The sequence below is a fragment of the Pongo pygmaeus genome, chromosome 22 (assembly GCF_028885625.2).
Source record: "Pongo pygmaeus isolate AG05252 chromosome 22, NHGRI_mPonPyg2-v2.0_pri, whole genome shotgun sequence".
Taxonomy (NCBI): Eukaryota; Metazoa; Chordata; class Mammalia; order Primates; family Hominidae; genus Pongo; species Pongo pygmaeus.
This window is the reverse complement of record NC_072395.2, coordinates 10387789-10408594: the sequence shown is the minus strand read 5'-3', so window position 1 is coordinate 10408594 and position 20806 is coordinate 10387789.

Here is a 20806-nt window from a genome sequence, read left to right as displayed (position 1 = left end):
TTATCTTTGTTTGCAGATGACATAGTCCTGTATCTAGAAAACCGCATCATCTCAGCCCAAGAGCTTCTTAAGCTGATAAACCACATCAACAGAATCTCAGGATACAAAATCAGTGTGCAAAAATTGCTAGTATTCCTATACACAAACAACAGGCAAGTAGAGAGCCAAATCATAAATCAACTTCATTCACAGTTGCTACAAAGAGAACAAAATACATAGGAATACAGCTAACAAGAGAAGTGAAGAACCTCTTCAAGGAGGACTACAAACCACTGCTCAGAGAAATCAGATAGGACACAAACAAATGGAGAAGCACTCCATGCTCATGGATAGGGAAGAATTCATTCCTGAAAATGTCCATACTGCCCAAAGTAATTTATAAAAGAATTCAATGTTATTCCCATTAAACTACCAATGACATTCTTCACAGAATTAGAAGAAAGTATTTTAAAATTCTCATGAACCAAAAAAGAGCCCAGATAGCCAAGGCAATTCTAAGCAAAAAGAACAAAGCTGGAGGCATCACACTACACAACTTCTAACTACACTATAATGCTACAGTAACCAAAACAGCATGGTACAGGGTACAAAAACAACCAATGAAACATAATAGAGAACTCTAAAATAAGACCATACACATACAACCATCTGATCTTTGACAAACCTGACAAACACAAGCAATGGGGAAAAGATTCCTTATTTAATAAATCATGTTGGGAAAACTGGCTAGCCATATGCAGAAACTGAAACTGGACATGTTCCTTATACCTTATACAAAAAAATAACTCAAGATGGAATAAAGACTTAAACATAAGACCTAAAACCATAAAAACCATTGAAGAAAACCTAGACAATACCATTCAGGACATAGGCACGGGCAAAGACTTTGTGACTAAAACACCAAAAGCAATGGCAACAAAAGCCCAAATTGACAAATGGGATCAGACTAAACTAAAGAGCTTTTGCACAGCAAAATAATCTATCATCAGAGTGAACAGACAACCTACAGATTGGGAGAAAATTTTTGCAATCTATCTGTCTGACAAAGGGCTAATATCCATAATCTACATAGACCTTAAACAAATTTACAAGAAAAAAACAGCCCAATCAAAAAGTGGACAAAGGAAACGAGCAGACACTTCTCAAAAGAAGACATTTACGTGGCCATCAAACATGAAGAAAAGTTCATAATCACTGGTCATTAGATGAATGCAAATTAAAACTACAATGAGATACGATCTCACGCCAGTTAGAATGGCGATTATTAAAAAATCAGGAAACAGCAGATGCTGATGAGGCTGTGGAGAAATAGGCATGCTTTTACATTGTTGGTAGGAGTGTAAATTAGTTCAGTCATTGTGGAAGACAGTATGAAAATTCCTCAAAGATATAGAACCAGAAATACCATTTGAACCAGCAATCCCATTATAGGGTATATAGCCAAGCATTATAAATTATTATACTATAAAGACACATGCACTGTATGTTTATTTCAGCACTGCATGTTTATGTCAGCACTGTTCACAATAGCAAAGACTTGGAACCAACACAAATGCCCATTAATGATAAACTGGATAAAGAGAATGTGGCACACATACACCATGGAATACTATGCATTTATGTCCTTTCCAGGGACATGGATGAAGCTGGAAATCATCATTCTCAGCAAACTAACAAAAGAAAAGAAAACCAGGCTAGGAGCAGTGACTCATGCCTGTAGTCTCAGAACTTTGGGATGCTGAGGTGGGGAGTTTGAGATCAGCCTGACCAACATGGAGAAACCCCGTCTCTACTAAAAATACAAACAATTAGCCAGGAATGTTGTCACATACCTGTAATCATAGCTACTTGGGAGGCTGCGGCAGGAGAATCGGTTGAACCCAGGAGGCAGAGGTTGTGTTGAGCAGAGATCATGCCATTACACTCCAACCTGGACAACAAGAGTGAAATTTTGTCCAAAAAAAAGAGAGAGAGAAAGAAAAAGAAAAAAGAAAAGAAAACCAAACACTGCATGTTCCTACTCATAAGTGGGAGTTGAACAATGGGGACACATGGACACAGGGAGGGGAACACCACACACTCGGGCCTGTCATGGGGTGGGAGGCTAGGGGAGGAATAGCGTTAGGAGAAATACCTATGTAGAGGACGAGTTGATGGGTGCAGCAAACCACCATCGTATGTGTATAACTATGTAACAAACCTGCATGCTCTGCCCATTTATCACAGAACTTAAAGTACAACAAAGAAAACTTTACATAAATGCAAAAAGTCTAGAACAGCTAATATATTATAATGAAAAGTCAACTATAATCTCAGCTCAAAGAGAACACCATGAAATTATGAAGAGCTCTCCACAAATCTCTAAATTTATGTCCTCATAACATTACATTTCTATTTCTTCTTCAATAATTTCCTCATTTTAGCTATGATTTAGTGACAGTAAGAAGGTAATTATGAGGAAAAAATTCTCCTAACACTCCATTGAGAAATTTCTGCCTCATTTCACCATACACCTGAGTCTTAAGCAGTCACTTCTAATGTAGCTGAATAATAGATCCTCACCCAGCTGAGTCTATGAGTTGAATCCATGTATGTGAGATAAGACCCCCAAGGAGAGGCAATAAGCTGGGAATGCCATCAGCTCATCTTTCTTCAGGCCTATATTTGTCATTGTCACTTTTAGAAGCAGGACAGCCCTGGCATTGGGATTGGCAGTAACAGAGAGTATCAAAGGGAAAACTAAACTTCCCTAATTTTTGGAAAAAAGCAGATTGGAAACACACGGGCTCCAGCGTTTTCCATGTGTGAGGTCATTGCCCCAGGAAGTCTTTCTCAGGACATTTCTTGTCCGCAAAGCAGAAGTCAAACTTTATTCCTACCTTCTAAGAGAATAGAACATATTGTCAGATTTTCTCACAGATTCCCACAAGTTAAAGAAACTTTCATGGTCTTATTTAACTGCTTAAGCATTTCAACTAAAAAATTATTTGTCTTTCAAATACACAGGAATCTGTTTGGAAAAATTTTAACCAGAAAAATTTGGAATTCTAAAGTAAAAAATGCATAAGGCCATAAAAATTTTTTACATCTTTTAATTTATGCGTCAACTGGGGAAAGAGAAACATTCTCTGAAGTTTCCTTTTATACCATTAAGGACTTATTCTTTATTACCAGCAATACAGGGTGACTTATTCAGGTTGAATCTTGAAGGTAAACTTTAACTTGATTTTGAGTTTTGGCTAATTTTTAAGCATTTCTCAGTCACCTACCATGATTTCATCTCAGAAACCAAAATCTCAGTTTCATTTAGATTTTTGAAATATTAAAACAGAAGGTTAAATGCTTCAAAATAATACTCATGTAGAGACTTACATATGTGGACCAGAAATCTCCAGGTATTACAAAGTTTATGAGAACATAATAAATATTGATACATACATTTAATTCTGAAATAAAAACTTACAACAAATAAAACTAACAAATCAAGAAAGTTTTGTAGGTTATACATTTTATGTCTAAAAATATAGGTATGAAACACTCAAGGATGGATAAAAGAAATCACAAGAGAAAACAGAAAATATGTAGAGACAAATTAAAAACATGAAATACCAAAAGTAAAGAGATACATCAAAAACAGTACCATAAGGGAAAAATTTATAGCTATAAGTGATTATAAAAAATAAGATAGCGAATCAACAACTTTACTCCTAAGGAACTAAAAACAGAGGGAAAAAGAGGGACTACTAAAGAGGGACAACTGAAACTAGCAAAATTGAAAAAATGATAAAGATAGCAGTGGAAATAACTGAAATAGAGAATAGAAAAACAATATCAAAAATCAACAAAGCCTAGTTTGTTCCCTGAAAAAGATCAAAACTGACAAAATTTTATTTATATTGACTAAGAAAAACAGTGAATATTCACATTACTAAACTCAAAAATAAAATGGGTACATTACTAACAAATTTTTGGAGTAAAAGAGGGATGTAGGAGAGTAACATAAGGAAGTATACACTAAAAAATTGAATAGACTAAATAAAATGAACAAATTCCTAGAAAGAAAAAACCTACTAAGACTGAATCAGAAAAGTTGGATAAACCTATTCAGCAAGGAGATTCAGCAGGAAGATTGCATCAGTAATCAAAAACCCAGCAACAAAGAAAAGCCTGGACCAGATGGCTTCACTGTTGAATTCTACCCAAAGTTTAAAGCAGAATTAAAACCACTTTTTCTCAAACTTTTACAAAATTTTGAAGAGGCGGTAATTTTTTGTAACTTATTCTATGAGTCCAGGATTACCCTGACACCAAGCCAGACAAAGGCACCATAAGAAAACTACAAAAAAAATCCCTTATAAATGCTGATGCAAAAATCCTCAACAAAATACCAGCAACTCAAACTTAGCAGTACTTTAAAAGGATTATACACTATGAATGAGTATAATTGACTCCTGAAATAAAAGTATGTTCCAACACATGAAAATCAGCATAATATCACATTAACATAAAGAAGGAAAAAACCCTCATGTGATCATATTAATCAAAGAAGAAAAAGCATTTGTCCAAATTTAACCCACATTCATGATAAAATATAGTTAGTAAACTATAAAAAGAAAGTAAACACCTTAACATAATGGTATACAAAAAAACAAAACAAAACAAAAAAACACAGCTAACATGGCGAAAGACTGAAAGCTTTTACCCTAAGAGCAAAAACAAGGATGCTTGCTTTTACTACTTCTATTTAATATAGTACTGAAGGTTCTGGTTAGTTAAAACAATAAGGTGAGTAAAAGCACTAAAGATATTCCAATTTTTAAAAAGTAAAATTATCTGTTTGCAGATGACATAACCTTATATAAAAATACTTTATAAAATATTTTTATATTTATAAAAATACTCAAAATACTTTATAAAAATACTTTATAAAAATATTTTAGTTTCTGTGAAATAAACTGTCAGATGCAATAAATAAAATTCATCAAAACTGCATGAAACAAAATAATACACAAAAATTGTTGTATTTCTACAATAACAATAAACTATCTGAAGAAGAAGTCAAGACAACAGGGTCATATATGATAGCATCAAAATAATGAAATACTTACGAACCCACTTAACCAAGGAAATGAAAAACCTGTAGAGCAAAAACTATAAACATGGCATGAAAGTATTAAAGATGACACAAATAAACGAAAAGACATCATGTGTTTATGGACTGGAAGACAAAATCTTGTCAAGGTGCCATTGTTATCTATAGTCTTCTACGTATTCAATAAAATCACTACAAAAATTCCAATATTTGCAAAAATAGAAAAACCTATTCTAAAATTCAGATGAAATCTCAAAAAACCCCAAGCACCCAAATCAATCTTAAAAACTAACAAAGTTAGAGGACTAACACCTCCTGGTTTCAAACTTCAGTATGCAAAACAATGCTGTACCAGCATAGAGACAGACGCAAAGACCAATGCAATAGAAATAAAGAACCAAAAAATATGGTCATGATTTTTAACAAGGGCGTCAACACTGTTCAATGGGGAAAGGATGATATTTTTTAAAATGGTGTTAAAAACGGATATTTACATCTATCTATCTATCTATCTATCTATCTATCTATCTATCTATCTATCTATCCCAAATTAGCTTTTTGTCTGTCATGTATGTTGCAGATCTATTTCCCCAGTCTTTTGACTTTTGACTTTGAGGCAATTTTCTCTCATACAAAATTTTAATTTTTATGGAGTCAAATACAACCTTGGCGCCGATCTGGTTCCCGTACTGCCCGGCCTGCGTGAGCACGATTTCCCTCATGGCCAAGGCGTGATTACAGCGGCAGGAGAAACGCGAGAAGGAGAAACAGACGCATAGCTACCCAGCCCGCCCTCCACCGACGCTGAAATCGCCCCGCGCCCACCTCCCTCAGCCTCGGATTTGGCTCCCAGAATAAGCAACAGCTTTACTTCCACACAGGTGTACCCACTGTGAATCCCTTGCCGTTGAACGTCTGTTGGAAAACTCAGGTGTCCTTGCTGTGGTCCTTTCCACGTTAGGGAAAGCTGGTCAGCTGGAGAACTTCCTCCCACATCTTTAGTAAGACTAAATCCCTAGCTGAGCTGAAACTGAATTTTCCTCCCATGTGGGAGGGGAAGACTCTTGTTTCCATATTCACAGAGTGCCTTTGCACCTGTCCTAGATTGATAACATATTGTTGTAATTGATGAGTCTTTTCATCTAAAGGAGACCTGGGCTTAGGAAAGGTCTTCCAAATGTTAACGCAACAGGATTTAATTATAAGTTTTACTTTGGAATAGTTCAAACCCACAGTAAGCTATGGGTGTTAGAGATAGTCAGGCGTCTGATTTAGCTACAGTCTTCTTTAGAGTAGGATTAGCCCTTTCACCTTTCCAGAGGACTGCGTCTGCACACAGACTGAAGGTAATATTGGATTCTTAAAGCTGAGGATAGGTGTTGGGATACACCTGCTGTGAAAGACGGGCCATGGCCACTTTGCAGGCTTTTAGATTACCCAAACTGAGGAGATATTTCTTCTGGTAAAGATTTTTCAGATGGGTTGGGGAATACCTCGATCTAACCAGTGAAGTTATCAGTAAGCTTTAGCAAATATTTGAATCTCCTGCAGAAAGGTATCTGAGTAAATTAGAGTTGCTAGTTCTCACCTGGATAGGGTCCTTAATTTTGGACAGGTTTACATGGAGAAGGAGAAAATTGCTGACAATTTGGGTCATGTCAGGCAAATAGCTCACAGGGCTGAGTCACCTCTTTTGGTGTCTTGAAAAGATTTACCCCTATAAACAAATGAGACATTAACAGAAACCAAGAATCCCTTCTAGGGTGAAAAGAATAATGAAAGTGCTGAATTATATTCCTATGATTGGTAGTTGGCATTAGTAATTTATTACCATCTTTCAGCCAGCCAGATGGGCCCTGGACTGAAATGCAAACCCTGGCCCATTTTTGTTCTTCTTCAGAGTGTTCTGGCCCAGTTCTATGTATGCTGTCCAGCACGCCCATAAGCTTCATTGGCCCTTTCAGTGCAGGGGCCTTGGCTGTGGCATCTACAAGGCATTTCCTTTTACATGGTCAGTCTCTCTTTTGATATCCTCTGCAATTAATTATAGTCACTTTTTGGCAGCAAAGCAGCATTCTAACAAGCTCAAAATTTGAATGATGTTGTATGGAAAAGCCCTTGGGGGTCAGGAGTCCCTACCCATTCCAAATTACAGCATAAGCGTGAAGCACTAAAAAGTCATACTTGGAATCAGGGTAAATGTTAACTTTTAAATCCTTTTCCAATTGCAGGGGCTGAGTAAGTTCAATTAACTCAGCTTTTTGAGCCGAGGTCGAGGCCAGCAAGACTTGTGCCTACTACTAATAGCATACCTACCCTTCTTGTTTTCATGATGCATAAAACAACTTACATCTGTTAACCAATCTTCCTTGGGATGGTCAAGGGGCTCATCCTTCTAAAGTCTGGCCTGCTAGAATAAATTTGTTTCATAACCTGTGACATGCTTTGGCTGTGTCCCCAGTCAAATCTTATCTTGAATTGTAACTCCCATAATTCCTATATTTCGTGGGAGGGACCCAGTGGGAGACAATTGAATCGGGAGATGAGTCTTTCCCATGCTGTTCTCGTGACAGTGAATAAGCCTCATGAGATCTGATGGTTTATTTATTAATTTATTTTTGAGACATAGTCTTGCTCTGTTGCTCAGCCTGGAGTGCATTACCATGACCTTGGCTCACTGCAACCTCTGACTCCTGGGTTCAAGCGATTCTCCTGTCTCAGCCTCCCGAGTAGCTGGGATTATAGGCGCCTACCACCATGCCTGTCTAATTTTTGTACTTTTAGTATAGACGGGGTTTCACCATGTTGGCCAGGCTGGCCTCGATCTCCTCACCTCAGGTCATCCACTGCCTTGGCCTCCCAAAGTGCTGGGATTACAGCTGATGGGTTTATAAAGGGGAGTTTCCCTACACAAGCTCTTTTGCCTGCTGCCATGTAAGAGATGTGACTTTGCTTCTCATTTGCCTTCTGCCATGAGTGTGAGGCTTCCCTGACCATGTGGAACTGTAAGTCAATTAAACCTCTTTTCTTTATAAATTACCCAGCCTCAGATATGTCTTTATTAGCAGCATGAGAACACACTAATACAACCTGTATGCCAGAAAGGCTAGAAGCACCTGTGGACTCTGGCAGATAAGTAGCTGGGTTTATGGTTTGGCAGGCTTTAAGGGATATGTCTGGAGTGTCTAGCAATAAGCCCTGATACTTTCATAAATGTTCCCTTATTATTCACTGCTGCTCTTTAGCTTCTAAGACCACCTTCCTTTGGTGTGGGGTCAAAAACCTGTAGGTGCTGTTCTAATGTTAGTTTACTAGCTTTGCCTGCTAGAAAAGTGGTAGTGGAAATAGCTCTAAGACATCAAGGCCACCCTGAGGCGACCTGGTCAATCTGCTTAGAAAATTAGGCTGCTGGCCTTGGAATGTCCCCCAGTTTTGGGACAAGATTACCCAAGGCCTATGCCTTGCTTTTTGGTCACATAAAGAAAAAATGGTTCATCCAACTTGGGGACTCCCATGGCTGCAGCAGAGCCCAATTTCTCCTTGAGAATATTGAAGGTTTGCTTGCAGTTCTCATTACATTCTAGGAGCTCTAAATCTTTCCGTTTAGTATATCATATAAAGACTTGACTACATGCCCAAATCTGGGCACCCATAAGCAGCAGTACCCAGCCATCTCTTAAAAAAGCCCACAGTCATTTTTTGGACAGGGACTGCTGGGTTACTAAAATAACTTTTTATCTTCTAGGGAGTTTGATCAGTTCCAGAGGTTAAAACAGATTCCAAATATTTAAGTCTTTCAGTCAAAATCTGAGCTCTGTGTGGTGATGCCCTATATCTGTAAGTTCCCATGAAATTTGCCAACTTAACATTATTATTATGAGTCTTCTTTATTTGGGTTAGCAATGAGCAAGTCACCTACATACTGAATAATTGTGTCCCTTTCCAATTATAGATTTGTTAAGTCCTTAGCTAGAGTATTTTCAAACAATTGGGGGCTATCCCAGAACCCTTCAGAGATGACTGTCCAGGTTAGTTTTGTGGCTGAATGCATATCTGGATCAGTCCATTCAAAGGCAAACATATTATGAATCTGGAAGCATTGAGATCCAGAAAAGTGCATCTTTCAGATTTAAGAATGTAAACGAGCTTGCATCCCCTGGGACATGGTAAGTATTGGGGACAATGAGGTGTATGGAGACAACTGCATTTCTTAATGCTCTAAGGGTTCTGACAAATCTGTACTTGCCATTAGGCTTTTTATCTGGTAACATGCGAGTATTGTAAGGAGACTCTCATGGGCTTAATAACTCATATGGCAAGAATTTGGCAATAAGGGGTTGAATTTCCCCTCATGCTTCTTGCCTTAAAATATATTGTCTCTTCTGAGGTCGAGGAGTACTAGGCTGAAGTTGGATTTCAATGGGGGAGGTGTTTAGTGCGTTTCCCAGAGCCTGTGTGGCCCAATCCTCAAGATTTACTTAAGACAACACCTCAGGTGGTAAATGTGACAGCTCATTCTTAACTTATTTTTTCTCCTTATGGGTCAGGAACAAAAGTAACAGTTTCTATGCTTTATGATCTGTGAAGGTGACCATGACTTGGTCTCCTCAGTCAATAAACCTCTCCCCAGTAAGAGGTCAGGGAATCAGACAGTACTGAAAAGGCAGGCGAGAAACCTAGAGGCTCTGGAGGACAACTTAGAACATACAAAAAGGAGTGTTTTGGGGCTTGTCCATCATGAGAAGACAGAAGACCATTGAATTAAATCAGTACAGAGTAATCTGCTCCCACACCTAATACGAAGTTAATACTCCTACCTGCTTCTTCAAGAGTCACCTGAGGCTCCTCCATCTATCGACAGCTAGTAGTCCAATGGGAGTGGAGGTAGGAAGTATCAGGCCCCGCCACTTTTGAGTCTGCTGGGCTCTGATGATGGCTCCCTTGGAAGCACAGTGCATTTCCTTCGGCAGAGTCTTACCGTCCTACAGAAGGCACACAGATTTATACCCAAGGCGCAGTGGCCCAGAGGCACAGACTGCGATTTTCACTTTCTCACTTCCTCTGTGAAGGCCAGGGGTTAAGGGGCTGCCTCTGAAGTGGTGGAGAGCACAAGGCTGCAGCTAGAAGCTGGGCCTCTTGGAAGATTTGCTTTATTTTATGTTTTCTCTGCTCAATTCCTGTGATGGAAAACTGCAAAATCCAAGTCTAAAATCTGATCCATGGGAGTCTGGAAGCCTAAGGCTGCTTTTGGCAGCTTCCTGCAGATATAAGAAGGAGACCATGCTATAAATTAAACTCCTAGAAATGCCGGTCCCTTTTTGGAGTCACGGTCAGTGTTAGTGTATTTCCTCAAGGACTAAATTATCCACCCTTCTAATAAGACTGGTTTTCATCTTTCCCTGAGTAATTTTCCAGACTTTATAAAAATTAAAATGCTGTATCACACTCTTTTTTTATTCCTTCACGGAGTCAATCATAATTTTTTCTCTCTATATCCTACTTTCTTCCTAATTCATTTGTTTTTTCTAGATTCTAGTTCTTTTGGGTCCTAGTCAGGCACTGCTGTGCCTCCTACTTGATAGGTGTCATGCCCCTGGTTGCAGGTTGCCACCCTATTAGCATGTGCTCTAGCCACTCCCATAATGCACTGCTTTTCTACCATGCAGCAGGCGAACATAAATATATGCAAATCCTGCCTGGTCAGATCATACGTCAAGGTTAGCCTTTTAAATTTGTCTATGAATTTTCCCAGAACCTCTGAAAACTGTTTTAGTTTTTCCTTGCATATGGCTAATTCAGATATAGAAAAGTGTACATTTACGTATATAGTATGGGGAAAAGAAAGAGAGATCAGACTGTTACTGTGTCTATGTAGAAAGAAGTAGACATAAGACACTCCATTTTGTTCTGTACTAAGAAAAATTCTTCTGCCTTGAGATGCTGTTAGTCTGTAACCGTAGCCTCAACCCTGTGCTCACAGAAACATGTGCTGTGTCGACTCTAGGTTTAATGGATTTAGGGATATGAAGGATGTGCTTTGTTAAACAAATGCTTGAAGGCAGCATGCTTGTTAAAAGTCATCAGCACTCCCTAATCTCAAGTACCCAGGGACGCAAAACACTGCGGAATGCCACAGGGACAACTGCCTAGGAAAGCCAGGTATTGTCCAAGGTTTCTTCCCATGTGATAGTCTGAAATATGGCCTCATGGGAAGGGAAGGACCTGACCATCCACCAGGCTGACACCTGTAAACGGTCTGTGCTGAGGAGGATTAGTAAAAGAGGAAAGCCTCTTTGCAGTTGAGGTAAGACAAAACCATCTGTCTCCTGCTCGTCCCTGGGCAATGGAATGTCTCAGTGTAAAACCCGATTGTATATTCCGTCTACTGAGATAGGAGAAAACTGCCTTAGGGCTGGAGGTGAGACATGCTGGAGGCAATACTGCTCTTTAAGTAATTGAGATATTTATGTATATACACATCAAAAGCACAGCACTTTTTTCTTTACCTTGTTTATGTTGCAGAAGCATTTGTTCACATGTTTTCCTGCTGGCCCTCTCTCCACTGTTACCCTATTGTCCTGCCACATCCCCCTCTCCGAGAAATGCCCGATAATGATCAATAAATACTAAGGAATCTCAGAGATTGGTGCCGGCGCTGGCCCTCCGTATGCTGAGCTCTTGTCCCCTGGGCCCACTTTTTCTCTATACTTTGTCTCTGCATCCCTTTTCACAAGACTCTAGTTCTACCTGACGAGAAACGCTCACAGGTGTGGAGGGACAGGCCACTCCTTCAATATAGTGTCCCTATTATCATCTGTCACTTCCCAGAGAGGGCAAATATTCAACTTTGCCAGCTGATAAGAGGCCCCACTACATGTTGTTCTGGTGAAGCTCGGGTGTTTCGAGAGTGGGGTATGTACGTAAGACAGGACTCGAAGGGCAGGGAGAAGATGATGAGCCTACATAACCCTGGAAAACTAGAAGAAATTAATAATATGTTGCACACCTCACTAGAACTGGAAGGAATCTGATTGTGTTCTTATGGGGTGCTCGGACTGGCAGGGGGAGTTCAGTCTCAGCTAAGAAAAGCCTAATATTAAGAGTAACTAGCATTAAAAGAATAATCAATTATGTGCCATCCCTGTTTTGTCTTTTCCTCCATCAAACATATAGAAGCCCATTTTAATTTTTTATCCTGACCAAGCATCAGAGAAGCCTGTATATAATGTATTTCCTCCCTCTTAGTTTCTCTTCTATAAAACAAATGAAGCTGCAAAATAGGAGTCATATCAAACAGGGGAAATAGGAAGACTGTAACTTGTATATTGTAATATATTAGTCCATTTTCTTTTATATATATATATATACTTTAAGTTTTGGGGTACATGTGCACAAAGTTCAGGTTAGTTACATACGTATACCTGTGCCATGCTGGTGTGCTGCACCCATTAACTCGTCATTTAGCATTAGGTATATCTCCTAATGCTATCCCTACACCCAGTCCCACCCCACAACAGTCCCCAGAGTGTGATGTTCCCCTTCCTGTGTCCATGTGTTCTCATTGTTCAATTCCCACCTATGAGTGAGAACATGCGGTGTTTGGTTTTTTGTCCTTGCGATAGTTTGCTGAGAATGATGGTTTCCAGCTTCATCTATGTCCCTACAAAGGACATGAACTCATCATTTTTTATGGCTGCATAGTATTCCATGGTGTATATGTGCCACATTTTCTTAATCCAGTCTATCATTGTTGGACATTTGGGTTGGTTCCAAGTCTTTGCTATTGTGAATAGTGCCACAATAAACACACGTGTGGATGTGTCTTTAAAGCAGCATGATTTATAGTCCTTTGGGTATATACCCAGTAATGGGATGGCTGGGTCAAATGGCATTTCTAGTTCTAGATCCCGGAGGAATCGCCACACTGACTTCCACAAGGCTTGAACTAGTTTACAGTCCCACCAACAGTGTAAAAGTGTTCCTATTTCTCCACATCCTCTCCAGCACCTGTTGTCTCCTGAATTTTTAATGATCTCCATTCTAACTGGTGTGAGATGGTATCTCATTGTGGTTTTGATTTGCATTTCTCTGATGGCCTGTGATGATGAGAATTTTTTCATGTGTCTTTTGGCTGCATAAATGTCTTCTATTGAGAATTGTCTGTTCGTATCCTTTGCCCAGTTTTTGATGGGGTTGTTTGTTTTTTTCTTGTAAATTTGTTTGACTTCATAGTAGATACTGGATATTAGCCATTTGTCAGATGACTAGGTTGCGAAAATTTCCTCCCATTTTGTAGGTTGTCTGTTCACTCTGATGGTATTAGTCCATTTTCACACTGCTACGACAAATCTGACAAAACTCTCTCAGGAAAAAGTGACCTGCTGGGTTAAGAAAGCAGGTCCTGCTGCCCTATACCAGCTCATCAAAGATGGTGATATGGTTAAGAAATGAGAGAAAACTGTTAAGAAAAAGTCTCATGTTCTCCATCTTGAGGGTAATTGTTTGCAAAGGGTTGTCATAAAAGAGGCTGTCACTAAACAGGCATATCTGATCTTATCATGTAGAGCTCTTAAATACCACATTCCAACTTCAGTCATGATGGCGAGGTTACTGCTGATCTTTTCTGATAATTATGGTAAAAAAAATTCTAGGTTCCAAGACAATTATTTTTTTCAGTGTTACTTGGACAAGTGGCAAATTAAACAAGCAGTCAGTTCAGAGTCAGAGAATCGCTGAGGAAAGTAAAAGCTAAACTGTTTGGGGCCTCTGCCCTGGGGCAGCCTCCAGGCTACTGCAAAACAGATGCGATGAGCAGAAAGGTGACAAGATGTAGAGCACTCAGTTGAGGGACCGAAAGCACAAGGTAGACAGTCCAAAAAGAGAAAGTGGCAAACATCTTGTTTAGCCAAATCCATTCTTCTCAATATTCCCCAGGGTCTCTAACAGTGTGGGCTTGGCCTCTAATCTGAGTTTGATAATAGTGGATAATCATTCTTGCCCACCAGAATGGCTTCACGACTCTAAAAGACAGCCCACTTGCCAGGTGTCAGCTGATTGATTCTGTGTGGATGGTTTTCCTTGGAGTGGGGGTCTTGTCTTGTTGTCCGTTCATGGTGTTGCTGAAAGATGTTGCTGGAAAAGAGGGTCCTGATACAGACCACAAAGTAGGATTCCTAGATCTTCTGCAGGAAAAAATTTGAGGTGAGTTAGAGAGCACAGTGAAAGAAGCAAGTTTATTAGAAATTACGCCATTACAGAGTTGGACATCCTCAGAAAACAAGAGCAGGAATGCATTGTCTTTTGTTAGTGTCTCTACTTAGAAGTAACTATAAAGATAAAGCGTTATAATTAAACTTGGAAGGTGCAGATGTAGTCACTAAAGTCGTGGCTATTCGTTTTAACAATAACCATTAACCCATTGACCTAAGCTAGCTCATTAATAATATCCTTACAAAAAATGCTGCACTCCTAGAACATTTATACATTTTTCAGGCTTGGTGGAAGATGTCTTGTATGACCACAAATATTCTGCAATTGTAATTTGTGGCCAGTTAAAAAATGTGGCTATTTTCAGACCATGAACATTAATCTTCTAGGTGCCCTGTGAGTACCTAGCTACTCATATTAAGATAGAATATTCTAGTCATATTTATTAAACTAGAAGCTAGGTAACCATGAGTTCCTCTAACACAGCAAGTCTACTCCTCAAGGAGAAAATGTATTTCTCAGGAATTTTGTGCATTTTGTTTAATGGAATTTGGTATGTTTACCAAAATGGCAGAAAAGCGTGAAATTACTCCTCAAAGATTTCTCAAGATTGGATATCAAATAAACAAAATGATTACAGTTAATATGCAATTTGATACAGTTGATATTCAAAAGAAATTTTGTTTGAAACAAAATGAGATTTTTATTGTTATTTATTATTATTATTATTATTATTATTATTATTTTGAGACAGAGTCTTGCTCTGTTGCCCAGGCTGCAATGCAGTGCACTATCTTGGCTCACTGAAACCTGTGCCTCCCTGGTTCAAGCAATTCTTCTGCCTCAGCCTCCCAAGTAGCTGGGATTACAGGCATGAATCACCACACCCAGATAATATTTGTATCTTTAGTAGAGATGGGGTTTCCCTCTGTTGGCCAGGTTGGTCTCAAACCCCTGACAACAAGCGATCTGCCCACCTTGGCCTCCCAAATAGCTGGGATTGCAGGCGAGAGCCACCACTCCCAGTCACAATGAGGTTTTTAAATAATTCTGATTTCCTGCTGTTGAGCAGGGAGCTGAGAAAATTCAACAGATCATGGGCCTATATTAGGGGAATACTGAGAACAATCTCTAGAACACATGTGATTAAATTAATTACAATGGAAACCAAATCAAATTTACTAAGGCCACACCTCTTAGTTGCAAGATGTTTCCCCACATTTTGAAATGCGATGTTATTCCATGGAAAAGAAAACTAGTGTTTATCTCCAGAGTAAAGAACAGAGTTCCCTGCAATGATTGACTGACTGAGAACTATGGCTCAAGATTTAAAATCCTTCTTTTTTCCATTTATAAACTAAAAATAAATTTCTAATCCCCTGTTGATTAAATGGACCTCTCGTCTTGGATAAGGACTTTCCAAAGTTAACCTGAAAAGCTAGTTCAAGCCACGGGTCACACATGCCTCATTATACTCTCCTCCCTTTTGTTTTAATTTTAATTTCAATTTCAATTTTTAATTTATTTTTGTGGGTACATAGTTGGTGTATATATTCATGGGGGTACATGACACACTTTGATGCAGTCATGCAATGAGTAATACATAATAAAAAATGGGGTATCTGTCCCCTCAAGCATTTATAGCTTGTGTTATAAACAATTCAATTATACTATTATAGTTTTTATAAATGTGGAATTAAATTATTTTTTACTATAATCACCGTGTTGTGCTATCAAATGCTGTCTTATTCATTCTTTCTAACAATTGTTTTTTTACCCATTTAGCATCCCCACTATCCCCTTGTTCCCTCCCTGCCCTTCCCATCCTCTGGTAACCATCCTTATACTCTCTACCTCTATGACACCAATTGTTTTGAATTTTAGCACCCACAAATAGTGAGAACATGTGACATTTGTCTTTCTCTGCCTGACATTTCACTTAACATAAAGACTTTCAGTTCCATTTATGTTATTGCAAATGGAAGGCTCTCATTCTTTCTTACAGCTGAATAGCACTCCATTGTGTATACGTACCACATTTTCTCTATCCAGTCATCTGTTGATGGACATTTAGGTTCCTTCCAAATCTTGGTTATAAGAAACCTTGCTGTAGCAAACATGAGAGTGCCAATAGGTCTTTGATTTACTAATTTTTTTTCTTGTAGGCATATAATGAGCAGTGGGATAGCTGGACCATATAGTAGCTCTAGTTTTAGTTATATCGGGAACATCCAAACTGTCCTTAAATGTGCTCCCAACAGCAGTGTACAAGGGTTACTTTCACTCGACATACTCACCAGCATTTGTTTTTGACTGACTTCTGGATAAAAGCCACCTTAACTGGGGTGAAATGATATCTCATTTTGGGTTTGATTTGCATTTCCATGATGATCAGTAATCTGGAGCACCCTTTCATTTGCCTGTTTCACATTTGTATGTCTTCTTTTCATAAATGTCTATTTAAATTTTTTGTCCACTCTTTATTTGGGTTATTGTTTTTTTCTATGGAATTTTTTGAACTCAATATATTGTAGTGTATTAGTCTTTTCCTGCACTGCTATAAAAAAATACCTGAGACTGTGTTATCTATTTATTTACTGAGATGTAGTCTTGATCTGTTGCCCAGACTGAAGTGCAGTGGTGCAATCTCGGGTCACTGCAACCTCCACCTTCTGATTCAAGCAATTCTCTGCCTCAGCTCCTGAATAGCTGGGATTACTGGCACCTGCAACCATGCCTGGCTAATTTTTTTATTTTTAGTGGAGACAGGGTTTCACCATCTTGGCCAGGCTGGTCTTGAACTCCTGACCTCGTGATCCACCCTCCTCAGCCTCCCAAAGTGGTGAGATTACAGGCATGAGCCTTGGCACCTGGCAAGACTGGTTAATTTATAAAGGAAATGGGTTTAATTGACTCACAGTTCCACATGGCCGAGGAGGACTCAGGAAACTTCCAATAATGGCAGATGGGGAAGCAGGCACCTCTTACATGACAGCAGGAGAGAGAGCATGTATGTGAAGCAAAGGCGGAAGAGTCCCTTATAAAACCATCAGATTTCATGAGAAATCAATCATTATCAGAAGAACAGCATGGGGGAAACCACCCCCATGATCCAATCGCCTTCTACCAACCTCGCCCTCAACATCTGGGGATTACAATTCAATATGAGATTTGGGTGGGGACACAAATCCTAACCATATCATGTAGCTGTTAATTGCTTTTCAGATGGATAATTTACAAATATTTTCTCCCATTCTGTGGATTTTCTCTTCACTTTGTTTCTTGTTTCTTTCACTTTAAAAAGGCTTTCTGACTTTCTGTAATCCGATTTGTCCATGTTTGTTTTAGTTGTCTGTGCTTCTGGGGCATTATTTAAGGAATTTTTGCCCAAACCAATGCCCTAAAGAGTTTCCCCAATGTTTTCTTGCAAAAGTTTGATGGTTTGAGGTGTTAGGTTTAAGTCGTTAATTCATTTTAATTTGATTTTTGTAAGTGGCAAGAAATAGGGTTCTAGTTTTATTCTTCTGCCTATGGCTTGCCAGTTTTCCCAGCCCTATTTATTACAAAAGCTGTCTCATTTTTTATTGTATGTTCTTGGCACTTTTGTTGAAAATTAATTTAGCTGCCCCTCCCGTAGGATTCCAGAACACTGCTATGAGGGTCTGAATGTTTGTCTCTCTCATAGGATTCCAGAACTCTGCTGCTGTGTTCCAAACGTTTGTCACATAAGATTCCAGAACACTGCTACGAGGGTCTGAATGTTTGTTCCTCACAGGGGATTCCAGAAAACTCCTGCTGTGGTCTGAATGTTTGTCCCTCACATAGGATTCCAGAACACTGCTATGAGCGTCTGAATGTTTGTCCCCCACACAGAATGCCAGTTTTACCAGCCATATTTATTACAAAAACTGTCTTATTTTTTATTGTATGTTCTTGGCACTTTTGTTGAAAATTAATTTAGCTGTATGAGTTTGTTTCTCAGGTCTCTATTTCGTTCCATCTGTCTTTATGTCTGTTTTTATGCTAGTGTCATGTTGTTTTAATTACTACAACTTAGTTGTATAATTTAAAACCAGGTAATGGAATTCCTCCAGTTTTGTTTTATATACTCAGCATAGCTTTGACTATTATGGTGTTTTGTGATGTTTCCATATAAATTTCAGAATTTTTTTTCTATATCTGTGAGGAATGTCTTCTTCTTTTTTTTTTTTTTTTGGGTGGCATCTTGCTCTGTCACATAGACTGGAGTGCAGTGATGTGATCTGGGCACAGTGCAACCTCCACCTCCTGGGTCCAAGCAATTCTTTGTCTCAGCCTCCTGAAGAGCTGGGATTGCAGGCACCCTCCATCATACCTGGCTAATTTTTTGTATTATTAGTAGAGGTGTGGTTTCACCAAGTTGGCCAGGCTGGTCTTGAACTCCTGACCTCATGATCCACCAACTTTGGCCTCCCAAAGTGCTGGGATTACAGGCATGAGCCACTGCCCCTGGCCTGTTATTTTGATAGAGATTTCATGAAATGTATAGATTGCTATGGATCGTATGGACATTTTTAAAAAAATACTGATTCTTCCAATCTGTGAAAATAAAAATATCTTTCCAATTTTTGGGTCCTTTTTCATTTCTTTTATCAGTGTTTTACAGTTTTAATTGTTGAGAACTTTTATTTCCTTGGTAAATTCCCACATATTTTGTTTTATTTGTGGCTACTGCAAATAGTATTACATTTTTGAATTCTTTTTCAGTTTGTTGACTGTTGGCATATAGAAACCCTACTGATTTGTATGTGTTGATTTTGTATTCTGCAAATTTACTCAAGTTATTACCTCTAATAGATTTTGGTGGATGTATTAGGCCATTCTCATATTGCTATAAAAAGTAATCAGTGATTTGTTAATTTATAAAGAAAATAGGTTTAATTGGTTCATGTTTCTACAGGCTGTACAGAAAGCATAGCACTGGCTTCTGCTTCTGGGGAAGCCTCTGACAACTGACAAGGTGAAAAATAAATCCAGTGCTTGCACATCACATGGTAAGTGTGAGGGCAGGGGGGAAGTGTTACACACACTTATAGATAACCAGCTCTGATAAAGAGTTACTATTGTGGGAATGGCACCAAAGGAAATGATGCCAAACTGTCTGTGGATATCTTGTCCTCATGATTCAATCACCTCCCCTCTAGGCCCACTTCCAACATTGAGGATTATATTTCAATATAAGATTTTGGTGGGAATACACATCCAAACTGTATCATTTTGCCTTTGGCCGTTCCAAATCTCAAATCCTTCTCATATTTCAAAATACAATCATGACTTCCCAATAATCCACAAAGTCTTAACTAATTTCAGCCTTAACTCACAAGTCAAAAGTCCCATCTAAGACAAAGCTAATTTCTTCCTCCTATAAGCCTGTAACATAAAGAAACAAATTAGTTTCTTCCAAGATACAAATGAGGCAGAGACACTGGGTAAATACTCCTATTCTAAAAGGAAGAAATCAGCCAAAAGAAAGCAGTCACAGGATCTATGAAAGTCTGAAACCCAGAAGGGCAGTTATTGAATTGTAAGGCTCCAAAATAATTATTTTTGACTCTGTGTCCCATTTCCAGGGCATGCTAATGCCTTGGGAAGGTTCTACCTTGTGACTTTGCATGGTTCAGCCACCACAGCTGCTCTCATGGGCTGGCATACTATGCCTCTGGCTTTTCAAGGTGCAAGGTGCAGGCTGTAGCTAGATCTACCATTCTGGGGTCTGAGGTCTGGAGGACAGAGATCCTCTCCTCACAGATCTACTAGGCCATGACCCAGTGGGGAGCCTTCCTGGGGACTGTCACCCCACGTTTCTTTTCTCCATTGTTTTAGTAGAGGATCTCCATGAGGGCTCCACACCTGCAACATGCTTCTGCCTGCACACCCTGTCTTTTTCATACATCCTTTGAAATAAAGTTGGAGGCTCCCAAGTCTCAACTACACGCATTTGGTAAACACACAGCCCTAAACCCACATGGACGCTACCAAGGTTATGGCTTGCACCCTCTGAAGCAGTGACTGGAGTTGCAACTGGGTCAATATGAGCTACACCTGGAGCTGAAGCAGTGGCAAGGATGCAGTGAGCCTTGTTCCAAAGCTACCCAAGGCAGCAGGTCCTAGACCTGATCCCAGAAACTATTCTCTTCTTTTAGGCCTCAGGGCCTGTGATGGGTTGCTGCCTTTCAGATTTCTAAAATGCCTTCAATTCCTCTTTCCCATTGTCTTGGCTATCAACACTTGCTTTTTTTAGGTTATACAAATATCTCTAACAAGTGGTTGACCCATATGCTGCTTGAGTTCCTCTCTTATAAAAGCTTTTTATATTTCAGCCACATGACTAGGCTGCAAAATTTTCAAGCTTTTACACTACGCTTCTTTTGTAAGTATAAGTTACTGCTTATTTTATTTTTATTTTTTTGCTAGAACATGTGAGCATAGGTTGTTAGAGGCAGCCAGGTCACATCGCAAATGCTTTGC